The sequence below is a fragment of the Nothoprocta perdicaria genome, unplaced genomic scaffold, assembly GCF_003342845.1.
Source record: "Nothoprocta perdicaria isolate Ctin4 unplaced genomic scaffold, notPer1 scaffold_318, whole genome shotgun sequence".
Lineage (NCBI taxonomy): Eukaryota > Metazoa > Chordata > Aves > Tinamiformes > Tinamidae > Nothoprocta > Nothoprocta perdicaria.
In genome coordinates this window covers 510,481-535,453 of record NW_020455553.1, presented here as the reverse complement: position 1 = coordinate 535,453, position 24,973 = coordinate 510,481, and the positions used below count along the sequence as shown (strand labels likewise).

The window sequence follows — 24,973 nt, the reverse complement described above, 5'->3', positions numbered from 1 at the left end:
CACAAGGATCCTGGATTTGTGCTCGAACAGGTTTTAGGGAAAGCAGCTGTAGGTGTATAAAATTACCTGGTGTCATGTTTTGTAGGGGGAGATTCCCCCCTGTTCCCTGCCTTTTTATTTATATATTATACTCATTTATTGATATAATTGGTGTATTGGTATAACAAATAATAAYATATATGGGTATAATTCTCTGTACCCTTTCATTTGTGCAAAATGGCCTCAAAACCTTTGGAGCATCTCTCTTTCCCAAGGGACACAAACTTGCATGCATTTTTTCCCCTGGCAAGCATAAAGCAGACAAGAATGAGATCGATCACGTGCGTGCAACTTGCATTTCGTAGGAATCGTTGGAATATGAATAGGATCCTTATCTGCCCAGGTTCATCCAAAGGACAAGGGCATATTAATTGTTTGCAGAACTCCAGTGGATAAACAGCATTCCTCCTGCTTCCTTACACGCCTGCTTTAACTCCAATAACCAACTCGAGCGGTGGTCGCGGAGCTCGGCAGCAGGGGAGTGAGTGAATTTTGGCAGGCTGCGGATCAGGCCCAGCTTCCCAGGTGGTATGTTCAAGCACCGTGGAAACAGCTTGTGGCTGGAGCCMGTAAATTATGTATTTGGGGAAAAAAAGAGTGTCTATCTGATACAGGGGTCTAAATATAGAGCAGAGAGCTGCAGAGTCTTTCCTTGAAGCCTGTTGCTGTGCTGTGGAATAAGGGGAGGAAAATGGAAAGGGAGAGCAGTGAAAAACCATAAGCTTGGGTCTTGGCTTGCTTTCTAGGCAGGGAATGCTGCCCTAAGGCCTATGGCCTGGGGTTTGAGAAACCAAAAGCCATAAAGCTGTTCTGTGGCCCAAAAGAAAAAAAGCAGGAGGTGACACAGGACACTGCCTCGAATTTCTGACATCTCTGTTGCTTCTGGACAGATTTCTGTGGTCAAGTTGGTTATCTGCCTGGAGAGAAAATAAAAATTTGCAAGTGCCTTCCTTTGTCTCTATATGGGCTCGATGGTCACATACCAACAGACTTGTCCACCTACTGTGCCCTCCAGAACATTTTTGGGGTGGTTTCTTTACTGAGGAGTGACTGGATGTCACCTTCAAACATGTCACTACTGGGGCTGGAGGGCTCAGGCTCCCAGGGAAGGAAGGGTGCAGCTCAGTGTGCCGCATGGCAAAAGCCAGTGTTGATGCTGGCCACGCTTCTAGCTAACCATAAAAGCTCGTGTCTGCAAAATTTCAAGCTAGGGCTAAATTTAAACCCCGAACTGTAGCATTTAAAAGCCCAGAAAACAGCCCAGCCCTTGTCTCCCGTGGTTGCTTCTAGCCAGCCCTGCCTTTGGCAGGGAAGAAGCTTTTGTTTCGCACAGACTCCAGGCCCGTTTTGGAATAATAATACCAGCAAAACTCTCCTCTGCCCTAGCACAATAAAGTAATGAGCTCAATTCCCAGATGTGCAGGAGGGAAGTGCCCAGCATGCCTCTTCCTGACACTTCCCCTCCAGATGTTAAATGGTGGGGAATGGGTTCGCTGGGCGGGAACGTGACTCTTTAACTCGCACCCGCAGCGGGAGTCCCGGAGGAAGCTGGAGGCAGCCCGGCGACAGCCAGGAAGAGGGCTGGCGGCGTGGGGAGCAGGAGGTGGAATTTTCCCCTGGAAATCCTTTGGATCTCACCGCGCATGGTCTGGCACAGTCTGGGCCGCCCTGCCAGCTATTTGGTTGTGTTGCAATAGCTGAGCGGGCTCTTCCTGTGCTGCAGCGAGGGAGCGTCCCTCAGGCAAAGGTGAGGATACCTTCCCTCCCAAACCCACTGCTTCCTCTCTTAGCACCCCTGGGTCCCCATCTTCTTCCCCTGAGCAACATCAGTAAGGCTGGATTCTATAGGACGGGTATTAAAACTGCGGCAGGTGACTCTACTGGTCAGACATAGCCAACACTCCGCACAGGATCTTAAGGGAAAGGATCCACATAAACCTAACTGGTGCACAGTTTAGTGTCATGGCAAGGTCTTGCCCTGGGCACTTCTTCTGCCTCATTGTGTTTAACATGTTGAATCCAGCATGAGGCTGATTGCAACCTTCCCAGGGCTGCTCTGTGGCCATAGTGCTGGAGAGTGCCCCACCAGAGGTGGTTTGAGGGATTTGAGGTGGTTTGAGCTCCTGGAGCTCAGCCAAGGGTTGAGTCTTTGATAGACGATCTTCATGTGCATGGGACAGGTCACTCTGGTGGCAGTGGTCCAGTCTCCAAGGTGGTGATCTTCAAAGTGGTGTTGGGGCCTTCACAGCTCAAACCCTGTCACTATAGGGACCCTAGTTGGTCTTTACCCAAAGGACATGCTGGGGCTGTTCCCTTCATAGTAAAAATCTCTAGGTGGAATTGCCAGGCCTTTTGAAGTCTGGCGTGAGCTGGTGGCTGCAYGGGATGAATATGGAGATTGGACCCAAGCTTTGGGTTAGACGGGCCCATGAAAGGTGCCTTTATTGGGCAATGTCACCAGCAGAAGAATTCACATGTCACCTCTTTGCACAGAAATGCCCCCTCTTGGGACATAGCTATCTCCAATAGCACTTATGCAAGCTACACAGCAATACCACCACACTTGGAAATCTCTCCGTGCATGCTTCYCATTGGCAGAAGAAATTTCCTGCCCCACTCCCCACGCTCGCCTTTTGCTCCCAAATACAGCTGAGCACTGAGGCTGGTCCCAGCCCTCTGTACCCACATTGGCCCCGTGTCCCTTGTCATGGACATGGTGCCAAGGTGGACCCAGTTTGACTTGACTTTACCTATATGTCTCCCTGCCTTTATTTGTAGGCTGTTTGCTAAGAACATGGTTAGTACACGGAGATAAGAGGTGCTGACAGGAGGCTGGCTGCTCACGGGGATATAATTACCATTATATTTGTAATGAAAGGAAGAGGGGGAGGAAGATGTGCTGGAGGAAGGGGATAAAAGCACACAGCTGTGAGTGGAGCTTGCAGGGGAACTGGGGGCTCCCTGGTTCTTTCACTGCAATATGTGTATGGCATTGCTCCATAGACCTCTTTCTTCTCCTTCTTGCACCTTTCCCTCTCTTTTCCACTTGTTTCTATGTGTCTACAACTCTTGGCTGGCAAAGCCCAGCCAGTTAGGCCTGGTAATGCCTTGCAAAGCCTACCACTTATTTTCAAAGCTTTTATTTTTGTCTGCTCTGAAGGTTTTGTCATTAGGTGGTAAAAGTGTGCTTGGCTCTTTGTTTACTAGGAGAAAATTCACATTGCAGAAACAATCCTTGGGTGGAGGTTAACATTCGGCTTGCAATTGTTTCTCTTGACTTAAAAGGACCTGTGCCAGGTGTCTCCAGCCCAACACGTGTGGGAGCCCTGGTGTGATTAGATCTTGCAGTTCGTCTTCCTGTCTGTGTAAATATAGCTGAGAGGGGAACTCACGCCCTGGTGGCAAAGCCTGGGCAGCCTCCAGCCCACGTCTAACAAAAGAAATCTTGCATGAAAAGAGAAAAATTTAAGCACGCACAGTTCTCAGAGATATGGAAGATGCTCAGCCCCAGGTCCTGGCATTGGTATCCCTCATGCCCAAGGGGCTGACGATGCTCTTCTCTACCCTATGCCCTTTCCCTCTGGTTTCCAGAGACCAAAATCTACCGTGGGTGCACGGCCGGGGCAATGCTGCTGCGCTGGGGCCATGACGCTGCTGCTATCTCCCCGCTGCACGGGCCCCAGGTCTCTGCTCTGCCCAGATCCCTTCCCTGGCCTCTCTGTGACCGAGAGTTAATAAACAGTGTCCTGCTGGCCTCTCTTTATCTCTGGAGCGCAGTGTCAGCCCCGCTCTTGGAAGCAGATGGAGAAATGGCAGGCATTGCCATTCGGGAATGGCAACCTGGTGAGGGTCCCACTAAGCCTTGCTGCGCTCCCAGACTCTCCTTTTGCGCTGGTGTCAGCACTCTGCTGGGTGCTTTTGACACCCAAGACATGTGGGTTTGGCTTCTTCTAGCACAATTCACCTGGAGGAGCAATTAAAAATTAGCTGAAGGAGATGCTGCTCCAAAAGGGGAGAGAGAGCAAATGCAAACACAGTGTTGTGCTACACCATGGAGCTGGTTATTGCTTGACATGACTTGGATGATCCCTGTCCTGAGGACTTTACTGCAGCAAACCGACATAAAGGCAGAGCCTGGTCACCATCCTGACAGGCACCTCCACAGGCACCATCCTGCTCTTCCCTACTCTGCTAGTGATGAGACTGATGGGGGGCCGCAGGGATGGGGCACGGGCAGATGAATGCAGACTAGCAAGGAGATGGGTGCTGCACACACCCGTGAGCACTCTGGCCTGAGGACATGGATCTTGAAACAGAGGCATGAACTGTGATTCCCAGCTGGGTCGATCTTTCCCAGAATCATTTCTCAGGGGTGTTGCTGGAATGATAAATGGATGCTGGAAAGGCCAGCTGGGAAAAATTCAAGTGACTGCTTTTCCCAGGCTCCTCTATCCCTCCAGAAGTGAAAAATTTGTGCTCTCCATGACTTTCCATACCCCTGCAGCAGGATGTCAGGGAGAATACGATTCCCWGTAAAGTGCTATCTGCAGGAGGTGGGTAGAAAACTGCACCTGCTAGGACTTCTCCAGACCTGGACCTGCAACCCTGTGGAGGTGCCCAGAGGCAAAATRATGATGCCAAAATCTTCCATCTCTCCCTCCTCCTTGATCTGTTGAGCGTGTTGCAGCATCCTCTGACATGCAGAAGGGTCCTAAGACTGCTGCCCTGGGGGCCTAGGTTTTTGCAAGCACTTCTTAGGGGAAGGGTTGATTGCTGACTCGCATCCTGTTTCCCTAAAGTGTGCCTGCGTGAGGGAGTGAATATCTTGCTTAGAGAATCTGGACTCCAGGACTTTCTGCATCACAGGGCTGCACAACAGCACTGGAAATGCCTGGTGACTCAGGCAGGGACTACCTCTGCTTTAAATTAAGAGGCAGGAAAAGCTAAACAGGGTTAAGGGAAAAAAAAAAAAAAAGAAAGAAAGAAAAGAAAAAGATGGGGCCAGCCCCTTGCTGGAGCCCAGAAGAAGGAAGTATGCAGCTGAGGGGGAGGAGGAGGAGGAGGGACTGCGGTGTCTGCTCGCTGCAGCCGTTCAGCACAGCATTGGATGCTGTCACGTGGCAGATCTGCTGTCACATACAGAGCGCGTTTGCAGTGGGAGGGGGGGTGCAAAAGCAGTGCCTGTTTCCAGGAGCCACCGCTCTGCAAGCTGGGGGCTGGTGAACGCGCTGCTGTTGCTGGCCTGTAACCCAGCGGGCCACTTGCAGGAGCTGCTGCTTGTCCGGGAGTACGTCAGCCTGGGACTCCTCCACATCCCAGCACTGCAGGAAAACACCAGCTCCCCGACCAGCGCTTGTGAAATGTGGGGAAAATGCTGGTGTTGCAGCAGTTCRATTTGCTGTGACTCACGGGGAGCCACCTCCCAGCCCAGTATATGTCATGCTTGGGTTTTTACCTCCTCTTCTGCCTTTCTGGGAGGGTGCGGGCTTGTCCGTGGCTGTGCATGGGAAAGCTTTGCTCTTGTGCAGGGGAAGCGGCTGCTTGCTCTAATGCAAAGACCGGGAGAATGCACAAGGTGTTGGGAAGCTGGGGTTTGTGGTGCTAGGATGGGGATTTGGAGCAAAAATACAAATGTTAGCTGTGGTTGGTGTGAAAAGTGTCCCTCCAGGTTTCATAAAGGCAGCTCCAATGCCAGCCCTAATGYAGGGGCCTGTCTGCAGCCGAAGGATTTGGAGGAGAGTACCTGCAGAGAGGGGTGATGATGGAGCAGACGGAGGGCTGAGAGAGCCTGTCTTGCCCGAGTTGATCCCAAGAGCCTGGTGGGTCTARCTTAGCAAAGCCTTGGATGTGGAGAGTCTCTATAAATGAAGATGGAGTGAACGACGGAGAGGGTGGAGAGCTGCTTTGGTCTGAGGACAGCACTGTCCAGTAGAACACATGGGTGCATAAGAATGGACAGAGAAGGTGACACAGTACAGATTTTTGGGAAGAGCAGCTGAGGAGAGCAAGGTAATTTGATTTCTCGGCACCTCTCCTTTACTACACTTAGAGCTTGACCAGCTTAGGAAAGAGCTTAAAACAACATAGTGAGGTGTGAGAGCAATTTCTTGGCCTTTCTGCTGTGTCCTGGCTCTGTGGATGGGGGTCTGTGCAGCCCTGGGCTGGGGGTCTGTCACTGCGGGTCTGTGCAGCCCTGGGCAGAAGAACTGCCCAGGCCTGCAGGCCTGGAGAAGCTGTCGCCCCAGGGGCCACCATGTGCCAGACACAGGCCCTGGCTTGTGATGGTGGAGAGGGCATGGCCGACCCCAGGCCGCATGCCCCATTCTGGAAACTTGAGCCCAGTCCTGGTGCTTTGTGAAGCAACTTGGTGATCTCCAGCTCCAGGTGGTTCCTAATCATACTCAGAAGGGATGTGAGGATCCAATCTTTGTTTTAGAGCTTAGCTTGCTTTTGTTTTTGTAAAGTATGACACAGTCAGGGGAGGTAGGGCCTGGCCGGCCATCACAGCCCTCTGCAGAGAGCAGGATGGGTTTCCTTCTTGGCTTCTTATTTATATTTTTAGACGACATTGAAGTCACAAGGTCACCAGAGTACGTGAAATTCCACCCTGGAGTCTGGACCATCTCCTCGTCCGCCATGTGTGGCATTCCCTGTCCTGCTTCTCTGAGGACAGCCTGGAGTCAACAGCTGAGCCGGGGCTCAAGTGTCATGGCCTCTGCCGTGCGGGGCTGACGTCAGCGCAGGGGGTGGCAGGGGCTGTTCTCTGGGCACAAACACACGGCCTCCCTGTCCATTACCTCACGGCCTCGTGTCGCCTCTGAGGAGGGAGGGCAGGCCTGGTCCTGGCAGCAGCTGCAAGCTCCGGGGAAACATGATCCGCCTGTTTGCTGGGACTGAGTTCACACCGAGAACAACAACAACAACAAGCTGAGCCTGGCAAATGGTGGGATTGTTGTCACAAGGGTCTTGGTGCTCAGCTGTCCCACTCTTTATTCCCTTCCTGCACCTCCTCCCACCGCACTCCCCAGGTTTCCTCACTTGGACACCAGCCACTTAGTGAAAGAGCCAGGGATGCGCTGTGCTGCCCTGTGGTGATGGAACTTTAAGGCTGGCCTAGTGAACCAGCCTCACCATCCGCAGGGCAGAGCCATCGGCAGATGCCAGGGCCGCATCCCAGCTCCTGGGCAAAGCAGCCAAAGGGCATCCAGTCCGGAGGTGCACAGAGGGCATCAAATCATAGACTTCTTATGGCTGGAAAAGATCATCAAGCCCAACCATAAACCCACCACTACCAGGTCTGTTAAACCACCTCCCTAAGTGCCTCATCTGCATGTTTCTTGAGCACTGCCATCTCCATGTTTCTTGAGCACTGACTCGTCACCATGCCCTGGGCAGCCTGTTCCAATGCTCAACTACTCTTTCCATGTAGAAGTTTTTCCTAATATCCARCCTGAACATCCCCTGGCCTTACTCCTTCACTGGTGTGGATGTGACCTAGACCTGTTGTGCCTTTGCTGCCCAGTAGTGCAGAGCCGTCTTTAGCTCCGCTATTTGCCCTACTTATCTGGGCCTGGAAACCCTGGRCCAAGAGCAAGGGACATGGCTGGGCTGAGGCTGCAGTGTTGTTGGATGTGAGGCTCCGGTTTCAGGGCCCTCAGGTACTTTGCATAGCACAGAGGTCAAATAAAGAGTATTTCAGAGCCACAGCAGAGATATTGAAATGGCCTCTGCAGGCAGAGCAGATCCTGGCTCTGGCCTAGACCATCCAGACCTCTAGGAGAGAGACCTAGGACTGCTGCCTGCTCTCTTCCCTGGAAGGCTTCACGCTGCAGAGCTGCATGGTTGCTAGGAATAGTGCTGCTTAATATCTCCTGCATGAGCAGCAGCATTGGATCACATCCCTGGCAGTGGCAGGCCTTCTGGAAAGGCCTATGACCTCAGTGGAAACATTTGAATTATGGCACTTTGGATAAGGTAAGATGGCACAAGAGCAAAGCTTGCAAACGGGAGGAGGAGAGGTCCCCACCTGTAGTTGGACCAACTGCATCAGCGTGCTCACATATTTTAAACTGGAGAGAATGAGATCTGAGGGGCTGTGATGGGTTTTTCTCTAGCTGCTCTCTATGGTCACCCACCCAAGAGAAGTACAAAGCAGGGAAGAGCAGAAAGCTCAAATACAGTGAGGAGGAGGCCAGAGCTGGCTTGACAGACCAATGAGTTGGCAATGTGGTGAGTCAAAAGGAAAGGAAGGGAGGAAAGCTAGCAAAAAGGAATGTGTGGGGGGATTAAAATGGCATAGCACATCTCCTCTTGAACTCTTTGCAGTGTTGGCGTGGTCTTCACATCTGAGCTCTTTCATAAAGGCCTCCTGCTGATTCCTTTCTCCAGTAGCCAGAGAAGGACATGTCGGAGTTTGGGCGGGCTCCCAATTTGGGCTGAACCAGGACAGTGGCAGTCAGTTTGACCGGCCAGTGGACTGAGTCCCAAAGGGCTTGATCAGCTGTAGAGTAACCATCATCAGTCACTACTCACTCCTGAACCACCAGCAGCTCCTGGGTGTAATGTGTGGAGGTTGTTTCACCAGCAGCGCAACACCACCCTGTACAGASCTCATCTCCAGCAGCCAAGTGTCTTGTAACATCCAGACAGGGCTGGGGTTTGACAGTGACTCAGGCAGGCAGGAGTCGCACATCTTGAGTCACCACTGATGGTGCTGCTGAAAGCAGTCTCATTGCTGGGAAATCTGCCTGGGACTGGGGCCTGTCCACCCGCTTGGACTTAGAAGGGGTGATGGCCTCACAGCCTGTTGTGCTGCGGCTGTAGCAAAAAAAGCATCGCGTCCAAGCCAGCAACAGCAAGGCTTGAAATAAAGGGAGAAACCGTCCCCTGAGATGCTGACTCAGCTGGAAACTGTAACAAACAGTTGCTTCCAGGAAGAGCAGAGAAGGTCTGACCTTAGCTTCAAGGCAACCAATTTGGTTYGGTTATTAGGACGAGGCATGCTGAGAGGCATCATTCCAGAGGTGCTCCTTGTGAAAAACCTTGCTCTGCATTTGCCGGTGACCCTACAAGAGACAGTTTTCCCTGAAGCGAGTGCCTGAAAGACTGGAGTCACTGGGCTCGGGTGGTCCAAGCATCCAGTGGTACCTTGCCATCCCACCCGTCTGTGATGACTGTCTTTCTCCTAGCTCTGCAGGACCTAGTAATTTTTGTCAACTGTGAATCTTTTTCGACTCTTTGATATAGGGGCCCCTTCCAAATTTCTTTGCCCACTGTTTGCAAATTTTTCTGTTCTCCCTTCTTTATCTGTATGGTACATATACACGCACACTTGTGCAGGGAGCAGCTGCTTTGATCTGAAATCTCACCTCACCAAGAACCATTCCTGCACAGGAGAAGTGAGGTTTGATAATGTTCAAATTAGGGCTTGAACCTAAAAGATTGTGATGAGCCCTGCATGAGAGCAGCTGGACCTGAGGAGAAGGAGCACGGGAGACGTAGAGCACTGCTGCTTTTATCAGAAACATGAAGCAGCCTCTGGCTGTCCAGGCTGCTGCGTGGCAGGTTTGTAGGCTTTGCATCACTGAGAGACTGCCGCTTCTTCCCATGCACTTTTTGATGTCTCATTAGCCCGTTACTCTTTTGACAGCTGCAGCGATCATGCCACGGTTCAGCATTATTTTTATAATTTTGAAAGGTTTTCTTTTTAACCGTTTTTTTCCTTCCTTCTATCCCTTGGAAAGGAAAATTTCCAGACTGCTGTCAGAGCTGGTTCCGGGCTTCTTGGCAATGAAGCAAAGMAGCACTTCAGTGTCTCCAGGATGAGGGGAGAAGCAGCTTGTTAGGTGTCAGCAAGGCTAACCTTAGGGCAGTGTATGCCCCCAAATGTGTCCTTTGCTTACACCTCCCAGGCAATGGCTTTGTTCCAGACTACTCCACTTATTTTTTTCTAGACCTTCTTTTCGGACACTCATCCTATTTTCCGTAACAGGCTGTTTCCCCTACCAGCAAAGGCACAGCCACCAGCTTTTATTTCTGCACAAACTCTTCCACTTGTGCCTTTTATCCATGCAGGAAACATCTGCCCTCCCGTGTTCAAAGTCCTCTACAAAGAGAAGCAAAGGGTGCACTGACCTCATGGAGTAAATATTTTCCATGACCCTCCTCCATCTCCTTCCAAGCTCGGCACCTATAGGTGCATCCCTGCTCCGTGTCTGAAGCTGGCTGGGCCTTGCCACCTGCTCTAACCCGGTGTTTGCAAGAGGGCCTCAGATTGACTTTTGCCCTCTCTCCATTTCTACATGCTGCAATGCATTTGCTGCAATGCAAATTAAAATCCAAAGGCTTTGGTTACCCCTCTGTACCACCCTGTTCATGTGGATTAGGGAGGAAGTGCATTACGCTGCCAGCAGTAATGACAAGTGTGTATCACACTGGGAGGTGTCGGGGGATCCTTGTGCAGCTCTCGCCTTCTGCTTTGGTTGTGCAGGGAACGAGGCGCCTGTTTTTGCCCACTCCTCATGCAGGATGTGGGTCTTTGCTCTTAAGCAAGTGCTGTGCTCCTCTCTRCAAACAACAAAAGGGCTTTTTGCCCTTGAGCAGATGTGAAGACCATTAATTGTGCATYGCACCTGAGGGCAGCAACTCAGTTCAGGGAAAGAGCAGTGGGACTTGTCCTCCTGTCAGAAACCTGTGGGGCTGAGTTTGCACCGTGTGTCAGGAGCACACTTAGCTAGGTACATAAATCTTGCCTCTCCAGGAGGCCGGGGTCTTCCCTGGGGCTGCTCTTCTCGCTCCACACATTTCTGGGGAGGGAAGCCGTGGCTAACCTCACTGCAAACAAAAATTAGCGTTTTTTGTTGTTGTTGTTGCTTTGGGGTTTTTCTCGTGCTTAGTTTGAACAATAAAACATCTGTTCTTGAGCGCGGCAGCTGGACCAAAATGAAATGACGTTAGCATCAATTATCCTCTGGGATGCAGAGCATGACAAGAGAATGGTGCAGATTTCTTTAGCACTGAATAACAAATGAGCACAGAGGCTTGGAGAGGTATTTCATGTTTCCAGATAGTGCCAAAGCAACAAGACTGCTCGAGTCCCTGAGTTGAGGTGCCCCCTTTGGCTGCCCAAATTCCTGGGCACTTGTGTAGCCCCTGTGACACTTTGGCGTGTGATGCATTCRCCCGACCGTGGTGCAGAGCGCTTGGGAGATCCAGACATGGCTTTCCACAAACCTATCCTGATCCTGACCAAACCCTGAGCAYGGGCCTGGGCATCACCTGCTGCAGGCTACCAGGCTGTCCTGCCTGCCCCAAGGAGGGTGCCAGTGCTAGGGACAAGGTGGTGGTGGGATGCGAAAAAGGGCAGACTCATGGGCACTATGTGTGTGCAACATACTGAAAATACAACAGAAAAAAAGAAATCCTACCCCTCCCAAGCCAGGTTCTTCGAAGGACATTATTTCTGCACACCCTGGGATCACTGGGAAGAAATGTAGCTGTGGGAAAACGCACAGAAACTATATTCAAGGAGTGCTTTTATGTCTTATACCTGTGTAGCCAGATGCCTGCATAACTTAATGCAGGCCTCTGGAAGTCATTCAGGCTGCTGCAGTTTTGAAGCCTCTCAAATAGCTTCCCTGCTCCACAGGGAGTCGTGAATTTTTAGGCCTGACAGCTTAGAGAGCCCAGGGGGCAGGATGCAGCTGTAGGCTGCAGAAGATCCCTTGGTGGGRCAGGGTTTGGGGTCTAACCTTGCTCACGGTGGAAAAGCAGGAGCTCCGGCAGGCTCTCTGTGGCTTTGTGAGGAAGGTAAATGTTTGGGGTGAGCAAAAGGGGAGAAAGAAGCAGCTGCCTCAGAATAACAGCTTGCTTTGAAATGCCCCTCGCTTCCCGTGCAACATCCGACTATTGGGAAGCTCAGTTGGCTGTGGGGATGCAGCTGAGCTGAGGAGAACTGCAGAAGAAATACAGGCACTGCAGGTGTTGTAGGTGGGTTTCTCGGGGCCTCTTCCATGAATGCTGCAGCCAGGGATGTGCCTGCAGCTCGTGATGTGCTCCAGCTCTGCGGCTCTCTTGGGGCTCAGGAGCATCACCCAGCAAAGACACACTGAGAAAACACCCTCGCTTACTTGCCTGACACATTTTACTCCAATCCTTTGTTGCCTTTGGCCTCCAAGGTTGGGTCTATCGAGAAGGCAAAGTCACTCCTCGTGTGCCCACGTGCGTCACTTCTTCCCAGAGCCTGCGCTCAGCAGAAACTCCCGCACTGCCCTCTCCTACGGGAAAATTGAGGCAAGTGGGGAGAGCCTCCACTGCGGCAGCGGTGGCAGCAGGGTGAGCGCGGGGCACCAGGGCCAGGACCTCTCTTGCCACCCGCCCCAGTGGGCAGCCCCCTCAGGCCATCATTTCAACACACGCACCTCCACCTCCCTCCCTGTTTGCACAGCTCAAAATGTTCCGGGCACTATCAGTGTTTGCCCTTTTGCCACTGTTTGGGCTAGCTGCACTTTAGAGGCAATAAAGTCAAGCTTTGTTTGCTTACAAGAAAACAGTACTTTTCCCTCGTTAGGTAAGCCACTGTGGTCTGAGAAGCGCAGCATAAACCATCTCTGCAATCCCTAAGCCTGCTTGGGCTGCTGGGCCTGGATCCTCCCATGGGTGATGTCCAAGAGCCAAAGGTGCCTATGGAGGTAAAAACACCTGGCCCATGCCATGTGTTAGAACCTTAACCTTAGGTTAGGTTCTTAGGTTCTAAGGTTAGCTTGGTTCTTGCCAATACTTGGCACAACGTAACGGGCATCTACCTCGGCAAAGAGCAGCATCACCTTGGCCTTCAGGGGGATGAAGACATGCTCTGCTGCCGCTTGCCGGCTGCGCAGGCTTGGGTGCTCCTGTTCTGCCTTTTAGATTTTATTTTATTGGTGTGGAACTGGAGAGAAAGCAGCACGTGCCATTGCAAAAGGAGAAACACTGCTGCCTTCAGTGTCTGCTTAGCTGCACACTGCCCTTTCCTTCGTTCTTATAAAAGTTCTCAAAAGCAAAGTTCTTATAAATTTTGGCCACAGCGTCTTTTCCAATGGATGCATCACCACTGGCCGAGCTGCTCCACCACGACCCGGTCCTGAGGCCTAAGGGAGAAGYGAGAGAGCCACGTGCTGCTGGCCAGGCCGGGGCGAGGAGGTGACCACAGAGCCTCCCGCTGCTGTCCCCCGTGCTGACACGGCCTTTGGGTGACACTTCTGTGACAGCGCCCACAAGCTTGTTCCTGTCCAGCAGGTTAAAAATTAACAGGCTACGCTCAGCTCGATGCCAAATGAGACYAGAGGGAAGGGAAGGATGTTATTTCTGAAGAAAGCCACCGTCCCCATTGCCCACCCACACGGCTGGTGCGGCCCCAGGGTCCTTGTGCCCATTGCCCAGGTGCTCCACAGCCCTCGAGGTTCGGTGGCTTGGGAGCAGACTTCGCTGCCCGAGTTCCTGGAAGGGCAGCTGTTCTTGCAGGGGATCCTTCGATTAGTGCAAGGTATTTTCTCCACCCTGCTGGGTACATATTGGCTCTAGAAAAGAAAAAAAAACCATCTATGGTGGCACAGCCCCAGGAACGCTGTGTAAGCAAAGTGTCTGTTCATGCCCCTGCTCTGGAGGATCAGCCTGGGCTGGAACGGGACAGAAAGTTGCAAAACAAGCTGCTTTACGGCTCTACCAAGGGGTTTGAAGCTCCCAAAGCAAGAAGGACTATGGAAAAGGCAGAACCCATCTGCTGGGGCCTTGCCTAGAAATAATGGCACCACATGGTCCACCACATGGTCAGGAAATAATAATTATTTTTAAAGTGTGCTGGCTTGCATGGTAACTCACCCTGCCCTCTTCTGGACTTGGGCAGTCTGGCAAGGGGCAGCATTTTGGAAATCGGATTGAAATTTGGAAATTTCAAAATCTGGAATTTTGAAGTGCTYCAAAGAAATGCCCAGCCATCTCTTTGCTAGCTCGGGGATAGCAGGATCCCTTGTGAAAAATAGAGCAGTGCCAGAGAGCAGAGAAACTGAGCAGGCCAGGGCAAAGAGTTGTGCCAGTGTGCCTGACATCTTCAAACCCACGTGCTCTGGGGTTAGAGAGGGCCAGGAGGCTGGTGGCTCTTTTGCAAGCCAAGGAGATGCAACTTGTTCCTGCAGGGAGGCACCTCCTGCAGCCTCTTATCTGAAAAGCAGCCAGGAGGGCCCCGCCGCCGCCTGCCCTGCGGGCAGGAGGAGTGAACATGCCCGAGCAGCTAATTGCTGCCCGTAAGCTGAGATTAAGTTATATTGCTCTTCACACTTCTCCTAAAGGACTCAACTCTGTGCCTTCCCCCAGGCCAAACCAGAGCACAGCAGGGCTTAGGAGCACATGAAAATCCTCTTGATTAAATGCTGTTGTGTTCACATTAAAATCCTCTTGATTAAATGCTGTTGTGTTTTCACACTGCATTTTTGATTCAATTTGAAATACATGGCATAATACATCGACCCCTCCCACTTGCCTCCCAGTTACATATTCTCCTTATAATGCCTCCTTCTGTCCAGCCCTCGGCATGTCTCCTTTACCATTAGCAGAAAGTCGCTGCAGACGAATGTCCCTATCGAGCAGACCTCCCAAAGTGCTGCCAGCAAGTCCCAGCACGGGGTATACGGCTGGGCCATGCCACAAGGCCCTACTCTGGCTTCACATACATAGGTTTAGACTGGTACCCACTCTCTGGGTACCTAGCACATCCTCTGGAAGGGGGGTGATGCCCTCGCAGAGCTTTCCTCAGCAATTTCCCCAYGACCCCAGGTGCATCCAGGGTGCCACAGAGGACTGCATTTGCTCATGCTCTTCCCTCTAGCTCTCCGTCCTTCTCACTTCTGTGACASACTCTCAGCTAGAGAGCAAAGCTTGCAAAGGCAGAGCCTGCAGGAGAAGGGGCAGAGGGGCAAAGGTCTTCAAACACCTAAAGGAAACTTAAGAGGAAGGGAATCAATTTCTTGCCCACCATGGCCAAGCAAGGGAGCGGGAAAGCAGGAAGATAAGAGATGTATTTGGAATGACACCCGATCTCCAAGGATTGTATAAAAGCAGGGAGAATATGGGATCTCAGGGCATATAAGAGAGAGAAGTGGGGAGAATTTATGTGCACACCACAGGCAATGGCACATACTATAGACTTCTTAAGATAAACATGTGCGTTTCATACCATTCAGGGCAGCTGAACACACATACATACAAACAGAGGCATATATACGCACATATGTACAGACACACGTATATGCACACACACATATATACATAGATATACATAAATCTATATATATATGCACACATTTGTGTCCTTTAAACAGCAGTCAATGCACATGAGCATCAGTTTTATAATCAGAGAGGCTGTAGGGGTAGATACTCACTCGCTCTTCCTGCACGTGGCAAGAAACATTCAAATTCTTCTCATCTCCTCCAATAGCCAGATATCTAGGCTCACGCTCCATTGTCAGAAGAGCAGATGCATCTCTGGCAGGCATTTAGAAAAACACAAAATGAGCATTTTTTTTTTCTGCTTCTCATCTCTGCGCCATTCCTCGGCGTTTGCAAGTGCGCGGTGTAATCAGTTGCAGCTTGTTCCTCCTGCTGGAGCCGCAGAAAAGCAACAGAGCCGAAGCAAAAGGACATTCTGCGCCTGCTGCTGAATCCCTTGCGAAAAATGCAAAGGAGAAGGATGCAGTTATAACTCTTCCTGATGGAGTTTTTATCCTTTATGCTTTTCTCTTCAGGGAACCAAGTAAATTGGTACCGTTATTTTGCAGTAGATGTTAATAATAAGATTTTTTTTTYCCCTTCTTGCAGCACAATTTCCAAACAGCTCTGTGTAACCTTGTACCAAACATGTTCCTGTAGTCTTTGGCAAGGAATTGCCCTCCTTCTCCGACTATTTTCTAGTTGCACTTTGAGCAGTCCTTCCTACAGGCAACAACTTAGCACATATCYCTGAGAGGTGCCAAATGCCAACATTGCCAACAGGTAAAATCTTGCGCCTGGCAGACAGCTACAGACATTTGCTGTGCTCTTTACCGTCACTGAGGTCAGGCTGGTTCTCCAGAAGGTTTATTTCATCAGCTAAATATACGACCTCCCGTCACCTGGAGAAGGAGCTGGTTGGGAAGAAGGCAATATTTGCACCTACCCAGAGGGCTAGACACCCCCCCAAACCTGGGCACCCTGGCTAGGCTTTCAGATACCACCCTCAAGCCCCTCAAAACATAAGAGGGAAGGGGATGGCATAGGTTCAGGAGCCGAGAGGGAAAGATCTCTCGCATGGAGAGTGACGGTGACTACAAAATCCTTTAAAGAAACTTCCTTTTTTTTTTTTTTTTTTTTGCATTACATAGTTCACTTGGGGACAGGTAACAACTGACCGTGGCTAGAGAGCGACTGCGTGACCCTAGCACCAAGGACATGACGCAAATATTGGAAAAGTGCAAGGCAGGGTGGCCCTCCGTTGAGTAACACTTGCTCTGTCGTGTTCACGTAACACCGTCTACGGGTGATCCCTCTCTCTGGATGCCTGTGGGCAGCTGTGGACTAGCTCTTTGGACCAGCTCCTCATAACCTTCCCAACGAGACAGACAAGGCGAGTGCAGTGTTTTGCTCTCCCAGGAAAGACCCCGAGGGCAGAGGAAGGACTGGGAGACCCATTGCTCCAGTTTTCCACTTGGCCATGATGCTCCCCTCCCTAAAGGGTGAGGAAAACAGTCCTTCAAGCCCCTGCTCTGCCTGCTCGTGAAGTCAGAGTGCTACACCTCTTTTCCTTCTTTTGCCTCTCCCATTGCTTTATCACTTTCCATGTACATGCACTGCTTCCCCTAGCGCTCTCCCCTGCCTTTGCCTTCTGCCCTCCCTTCGTGGCTTCAGCTCACTGCTTTCCAAAGAGAGCAGGATGACCAACCTGGCTTGCTTGGTTGGGCTCATGACATGCCAAAGTTGCCTTGCTAAAGCTCCCGGAGCTGCAGGACCTCAGTGTAAAAGGCACTGCCAGTGAATGCATGTAGATATCCATCCATCCCCGTGCCTTGCGGGCCCTGCATGACCTGGGGGACGGCCATGGGGTGCAGGGCTAAAACACGGACAGGAGAGAGCTGGGGTTTGATTTGAGAGCTCGGAGCCCTGGGAGAGACACCATGAGTGGTCTCTGCAGCTCCCCAGCACCCAAGCACCGCAGTGGGACTGTGCAGAGCACACGACTGTGCAGCCAGCAGCCCCGGCTGCGGCTCCCACAGCTCAGCGAGAGCAGAAAGCCAAGCTCTCTGCAAGCACAGCCGACTGCCTCGGCCCCTGGGCATTTATCTGCCAAGGGACAGGCTGCACTCGGCCTTGACGCCCTGCTTTCCATTCTAGCCAGTCTTCCAGGCAGGTGAGCAGGGGCCCAGGAGCTCAATTAGYGGGGCCGGGGTCAGATCACAAATCAGGGGCTTTCAGGCAGATTTAGCGCCCTGGATACTCCCGTCTCAGGCTTCCTGCCTTGGGCTCCAGTAAGTGATTTATTTTTTCGTCTGCCATTGCTTTATTTTTAGTCCATGCACCGGACTTCATCGTTAGCTCACAAGCTCTTATCTGGGGCTCCCTGGCCTCTTTAGCACATGGGAGGCAGCCCCTGCACCGGCGCCTGTGGGACCCTGCCATGGGGAGATGCTGCTCGCAGTGGGGCATGGGGTGCACGGGGGCTTTTGCTCTCTCCCGTGCAAACCTAGAGCGTGCAAGAAAACTCGCCCAGCTGAGGACAGATGTTGTGCCTTTTAATTCGCATCCGGCATGTGAGGGCTTGAGGAAGCCGAGTCTGCCAGCTCGGCTGAGTTTCACTGACTGCTACAGCTCAGTGCCTCTCGGCTGCTCCTGTATCAACAGCTCCACGAAGGAAAACATCCTCCTGAAGGAGGAGCGGAGCGGTGGGGCTGGAGGGCTGCATTTGTTTGCCTTTTTGCGCTATGTGCGCAGGCATGCGTGTGTGTGCCTGCTGCAGGGCAGTCTGCGGGCAACGCTAGCACTGCGCTGGCACACGGCGGCTCGGGTGGCGCGGAGGGGACAGCGTGACCCCAGCTCCGGCGGCAGGGACCTGCTGCAGCTTTGCACATCAGCCTCCTAACTTTGCATCCTTTGCTATGTGCAGAGGGAGCGTTGGGTGCCGTCCTCCAGGCTGTTAATGAGGAGGCTGCAGGGTACTGGCAGCAGCATTGATGCTTGGGGGCACTGCTTCCAGCTGGGCTTCTGCTGCCCATCACAGCCCTCGAGCCAGGCAGCTGAGCCAGGCTTCAGCCCAAGTCACTGCCCAGTTACCAAGCCCAAACTTCATCAGCTTGGCTGTAGGGAAGTGATGGGAGACAGCACCCAAGGTAGCTAAATCCATTGCTAAATCCTTGGTTGTTTCCAGCAATAATAAAATGAAGATTTCTTTTTTCCACCGCCCAGGCTTGCAGGGACTGATGGCCTTGTGAACTACCCCCTCTTCAGGCAGAAGGGTTTCAGGCCTTGTTTCCCCAGGTAAGTTTTCTATCAAACACAAGCATTTCTCCTAGGGTGCACGGCGGTGGGGTGTTGATGTAAATGCTGTGCTAAAACACTGTCCTGCAGAGAGGATCCATAAAACCGTGCTGGAAATGAGAGCAGCATTGGGTGAGGTTTGGGATGAGCTGTTCAGCTTTGGTTTATCTGGGCTAATTTCATTTACAAGACCCAGGGCTGCAGTCCTTAAAGTTGTAACCTGACTCTGCGTCCCTATAAATGTGACCGCTGCAAAACAGTAACAGTAACTGCAGTAATAGTCCTCTAATCCAGTTAAATATAATCACTAATCCATCAGATTAGCTCACTGTGGACGAGGATTTGTAATGACTCCAAACAGGACACAGAAGGAAAGTTCTGCTCTGTTCTTACTGGCAGTGAACAATGAAGATCCTCATCCAGCCTGATGCCAGAGCAGAGATCTAAGCTGTGATTTCTATTTTTTTTATATATATAATACACTGTTGATTGAAGATGGATGGGTGAAGTTCTGCAGTGGTGAAGATGGAGTATGACTGGATGACTGTCCCCTTAAACTGGTTCCTAGAGAGGTTAACGGGAAACTTGTATGGGTCTGTACCCACCTGGGTAAAGTTCTCACTGGCCAGTTTTGCAGTGCAGGGGTTGCCTGTACGTGACCAGAGCAGAGTGCTCCTTTTGAAGCAATTGTGCCCTGCCATGTACCCATCCGAGCTCGTTAGCCGCTTGGGATTCACAAAAATGCCCAGCTGGTGCCTCCCTGGCACGCTCCACTCATCATGTGGGCTTCTTACTGGGAAGTTGTTTCTTCCCTTTATATAACCCGCCTAAGCATGGATTCCTAGAAGAGCGATCAGATGACACCGGGAATGGGGACAAAGAGCTCACAAATGGGTGTTTCAAAGCCCCTTTCTTTTTCTGCAAGAAGCAGGAGGCTGATAGGCACAGAGCGGAGCGGGAGGGGTACTGCAGGCAGCAGTTGCTTTCCAACCCTAATTGTCCTTCTGCTACTTATCTCCCTCCTAGGGTCTGTGCTTGCCCCTGTCTCCCGCCTCAGCTCGTGCTAAGGCTCCTGCCTGCAAGGAGATGCCACCCTTCATCAGAGAAGTAATGACAGACCCTCACTAGGCCCGCGAACACTGACATGAAGCAACCTGATTTATGGTGACCGTTCTGCCCCGGATTTCTGGCTTCCTTCCTCCCTTTAGGGCTCAGCTTGCTGCTCCTCGCCACCCGCACGTGGTAGCTTCATGAGACAGGAACTGGCAGCGGCCACTCCTGCCRCGCTGTGATTTTCCCCAGCAGGTGATATGCCCATGTACTGGGAGGAATCGGTACTGGGATGGGCAGGGAAAGTGGRTGAAGCCCTTGGCCCAGGAAGAGAGAAGCTGCTGGGGAGGAATTGCAGTGCTCAGCTAGTTTGGCATCCRGCCAAAGGAGATTTAGCATCCAGCCCTCCGTAGCGTTGCGAGCACAGGCATGCAAGCCTGACCACCACGAAGCAGCGTGACCGTTCCTGACCATGGAAGCACATGCTCTTAACTGCATCAAGAGTGGCTCTGTTTGGAAGCTTTGAYTCTTCCCCTGGCAGTCTGAGGGCAAAGATGGGTGAAGGAGACCGGGAAGARAGCAGGGCTGTTGTGCATGCACAACAGTGGGGAACTGTGAGCCCGGGACCACGGTTTGGAGCTGATGTCCATGAGGGATCAGGGGGAGGCTGAGAGCCTCCTGAAAGCTCCCACGGGTGCTTGTCTGTACCTAAAGCCCCTTGAGAGCCTGGCCCTGAAGTTCCTCTGCCACCCCCAAAACTGGCACCTCGCTGCTCTGTTCACAGGCTTGGTCAAGTGCCAAACGTCCCCTTCCTGCAGCGGTGGGAAACGTTTCTGCTTGCCAGACCCTCTTTGCTGGGCTGAAAACTGCTGCTGGCTCTGCTGTATTTCGGTGGAGGACAGGGCTGGAGAAGCGCCAGAGCTGGCAGTTGTCGGGGGGGCTCCTGTTGCAGGACAGCTGGGGAGAGGCAGTGTCCCCAGCCACCCCCACTGCCCCCATTCCTGGAAAGGAGGCTGGGGAGAGGCTAGCCAAGAATTCCTGGGGATGCAGGGGGTCAGCAGGCTTGGGCATAGACCCTTCCATAGGTATCTACATACTCCCARGGATGATGAACACTTGAAGTGCCTCCTTAAGGCATGGACATTCCTGGGTTGCAGCACTGGCCACATTTTCTCTCTCTTTTTTTTTTTTTTTTTTTTTTAACCATTCTAACAAATTTGTGGGAGAAAATCCTGGAGCATAGTCCTGGGCTGGCTTCACAACATGGGAAAAGCAAACAGGAGGGACGAGAGCAACAGAGAGATCAGAGCAGAAGCTCCCGTCAGACAGGCTGCTGAAAGGGCTGTGAGAAGTTCTCCGCATGCCCTTTGCCAGGGTCATCCTCACAGTCTGGGAAACACTGCCGGAAGAGAGGTTGTTCCATGAATTTTGAATGTAAAGCAGCCCGGAAGAGGCAATAAATGTGTTCCCATGCTGACACACATGCCCACTTTCTCCCCTCCTCCCACTTTGGTACCCAGCCATGGTGCTTGATCCCTGGACTATATCCCGCTCCATAACCAGCTGCCCCTCCTCAGTCCTGTCCAGCTTGTCACTCCCAAAGGCCACACTCCTCGTAACCTCGTTACCCTCCCTGATCCTCCTGTCATGCCCAGGTTAGCTCATGTCTGAGTGTCTAGGGCGAAAGATGAGAACCAGGAGGATATTCCCAAAATGGGAATTATGGGACCAGCGGCAGCAGTTTATAACTTGTACTACAGTGGTTTTGAATTGAAGCAGTGGTGGGAAAGATAGCTTAATGAAGTGCAAAGGATTAGAAGTGTGAAGGACTAGAAGTTGAAAAAAAATACCAGCTTACTTAAAAAAACAACAACAACAACAACAACAAAACCCTTTCATGAGGCATGTCCTGCAGTCCCTACATCCTTCCTCCCCGGGATTTAATAAATCCACTGCTCCTTGTGTTCCCAAACTGGACAGTCCTGTACCCAGAGGAGCATGGGCCCAGCCCCACACATCCTCCACAGGCAAGAGCTGGGCCTAGAGCCACGTGGGTCCTTGCGGGCCCATCGTTGGAGGAGCAGCGAGCAACGTCCAGAGAAGGTCACTGCAGCAAGGCCAGGGCTCAAGGCTGCTTGTCCAGCTACCGCGTGGCTTTGCAAGGGACCCGGGGTGAGGATGAGCTGWCATCCACAGTGTCCACTTGCTGCGTGAAGATGCAGAGCAGAGAGGCTATATTGCAGATGCTATATTGCTCCTCTGTCCCGAGCAGGGCTGGGAAGAGGAGGCCCAGGAAATGAGGGTGTATTTCATGTCGACTTGGCTACTTGGTGAAAGGCCGGGGCATTCAGGAGTAGGGGAGGAGGGGAAGATTATCTTTGCTGCAAAGAAAACCAAGCCAATCCACCATGGAAATCTCCTCTTGAGATTTGAGAAATGATGTGAAAGTCACTGTTGATCATCTGGATCCCCACAGTGCACTCATGCCCCGCTATAGGGTGCCCACTGCAGCAGAGTATGCAGCCCTCGGCCAGCCAAGCTGGGAAGCTGCTGTACAAACATTTCTCTTATCTCACATCATCCACATAAAGACGGGGTCTGCCCTTCACCCCTCTGACAGCAGTCGCCTCCATAGTTCTACTTTTCACCCCATCTCTGCTCTTTGGTTACCTGATAGGCATCATCGCCACAGCTGTGCTTCAAAAAAGGCTGTAAGTGCTAAAAAATCTGGGGKTTTGAAGCCTCATAGGCCCCTCTTTTGGCTTTGTGCTCTTAAGGGTGCAGAACTAGCAAGCAGTGGCTGGTTTGGATTATCCACCCAAGGTACGTGCTTTTAAGGGCAGATACTGTGTGCTCGGATATAACTTGATGGAGTCAACAAGAGGGGGAGATGCTGAGGAATGAGTTAGGGAAGCAGGACACAGGAGAAACAGGAGGAAGAGAGGCCCAYTTCAAGGAATAACATCAATGCACCCATATACACAGCCCCTTGTTGGTGCTGCCCGCCCYTACAGAAGGAAGATCATGCAAGGCTCTGGCTCAGCACAGCCATGGGAAACAGCACTCCCATTGCCCAGCAATGCCCCGCGGGATCCCAACAGAATCAGGTCTGCAGGAAAGCTGCCCTGGGATGTCCTGATCTCCGATGCTCCTGCTGCAGCAACTGCGAAAGGCAAGGGAACGAACGGTTGGGGTTGAGGTGCTGAGGGAGATGCACAGAGCTGCACGGGGAAATCACTGAGGTCCTTCACTTCCAACCCCAGAAACGCTGCCTGCAAGATGCTTTTCTCCCCACCAGCCCCTCCACCAGACATTTTCTGGGGCAGTTCATGAGAGCAGCAGAGTGCGGCCAAACTGACTGCTCCTCTTCATCACCTCCGAGTGCTTTAGGAGCGCTCCGTTGGCACTAGCCCAGCCTCCTGCTCTGCAAAAGCCGGCAGCTGCTGCAAGCAAAGAGGAAAAACGGGGAGACAAAGAGGAGGAAAACACCACAGGAACAGGCACGAACACCTCCTTTCCACCCTCGTTATTGTGAGAGCGCAGGCCTCGTCCAAACCCGGACCCGCACCTCCCCTCGGGCCCGGAGTAAAACAAGCAACGGCGGGGGATGAAGCGGAGCGGCAGCGAGGCCGAAAACATGCCGTTCCCTGCAACCCGAGCGAGGCCGCGCGGGCTGGAGCGGCCCGCTGGCAGCGCGCGGATTGGCCCTGGGCTAGGGAGCCCGCTCCGGCGTTGCCGGGCAGATCGGGAGATTTTTTGGGAGCCGGAGGGAGGGGGGGCACGCGCGCCCGTGCGGGCAGCGGGCACAGGGCTCGTTTTGTGATGCCGGATTCCAGCTCGCCTCCGCCGGCGCGCTGGGACACGGCGCCCGCCGCTTTGTCTCCCGCCGTCGCTCTTTGGGAGACGGCGATCGGGGGGAGAGAGCGGGGGCTCCTCTCCCGCCCTCTCCCGCTCCCGGAGGGAATGAGCACGGGGCTGAATGTCCCCATTGTGCGGGCGGGGAGGGAGCAGGAAGCAGAGTCCTGGTCGCGGCGGGCGGCCGGGCACCTCGGCGGCCCTGCGCCAGGCCGGGATGCGCCGCGGGAACGCAGCGGCGATGCGGAGAGAAGGGGGGGAAAAAATAGAATAAACAATAAAATACAAAGGCTTTGTAAGTGGAAATGCCACCGAAACACAGGGGAAACACAGCCCTCCTTGGCGGGATCTCCAAAGCTAAAATACTGGTGCTCAGGGGCTGCCCCACAGCCTCGAGGGTCTGCAAGTGCTGCTGTGGCATAGCAGTCCATACCAAACCCCTGAACAGGCGTTTTACACCAACCTTTTGCATGCCTGGCAAACCTTGGCCGTGCTGAAGGGCCTTGGTTCACCTTGATGTTCTCTCCCTCCTTCACCACTRCCGGCTGGGAAACTTCAAAGGCGCTCAGCGCTCCCACAGAGCTCGAGAGCATGAAATTAAACCCTACAGCAGCAGACAAAAACTTCAGTGGCAGCAGGAAAGGATTTTTTTTTTTTCCTTAAACTTGTAAAAGCCAATTGATTTGTCTAGGCCAGGACCCAAGCGAAAAAGACAAATCCTTTCCCAGATCCCCATGCCAGGTCTCTGCTCCATCCTCCTGCGCAAGGGACTGGCTGCCGGGTACCTCCGATCAGAGCCTGTGCTATGCAGAAAGAAGTACAGGGGAGTTAAGGCTCAAAATAAGTGAGACCTTGATCCCCCCAGAAGTTATTTAACTTTGGGTTTTTTTTCTTAAAACACAAACAAAACCCATATTTTGAAGGGCATCTGCACAGCTTTGGGGCCCCCATGTCATGTTACCGGATAACTCAGGCTGCCAAGAACCTGGGTTTTGTCCTTCAAGGGACAAGTTGTGGGGCTGGCATCCGTTTAGCTTTTCTGATGGCATCCRTTTAGCTTGTCTGATTTCTGAAATTTGCTTGCTCATTAGAAGACAAAACAGAAAATCCACCACCCTGTCCTCTGCAGAGGAAATATAAATAGACCCATGGGCCTGGCTGCCATCTAAACAAGTATGATTCATTCCATGTGAACAACATAGGAACCCRCAGTATTTCCAGTTTCCTGGAGCTTATTACATGACTCTTACATTAATTGAATGGAATTTTATAAAGGAAGCAGACACTCACTTAATTAGAGCACCTTGTAGCTACAGCATTCCTGGGAAACCACATGCACTTTTGGATGTGCCTGTTCTGAAACATGAAATGATCCCACGCAGAGGCTTGGGAAAAAGAAGGGGAAAGAAAAAGTGCCTATTTGCCCAGGGTCCAGCATTTCCCAGATAAGTGAATGGAGAGACACAGCACCCACAAGGGAAAATCCCACCTG

The 24,973-nt window shown here is 52.2% G+C and overlaps 1 long non-coding RNA gene across 2 annotated transcripts; it reads left to right on the top strand.

The window, feature by feature from the left end:
• The first annotated feature begins 7,945 nt into the window (after positions 1 to 7,945).
• LOC112950405 lies at positions 7,946 to 19,971 on the top strand. 2 transcript variants are annotated; one of them, XR_003250002.1, is made up of 3 exons: positions 7,946 to 8,013; positions 18,505 to 18,576; positions 19,603 to 19,971. It is a non-coding gene; the product is annotated as an uncharacterized LOC112950405 (long non-coding RNA). The 2 variants fall into 2 exon arrangements; XR_003250003.1 differs by lacking the exon at positions 7,946 to 8,013 and adding an exon at positions 16,720 to 16,781.
• Positions 19,972 to 24,973: the final 5,002 nt, after the last annotated feature.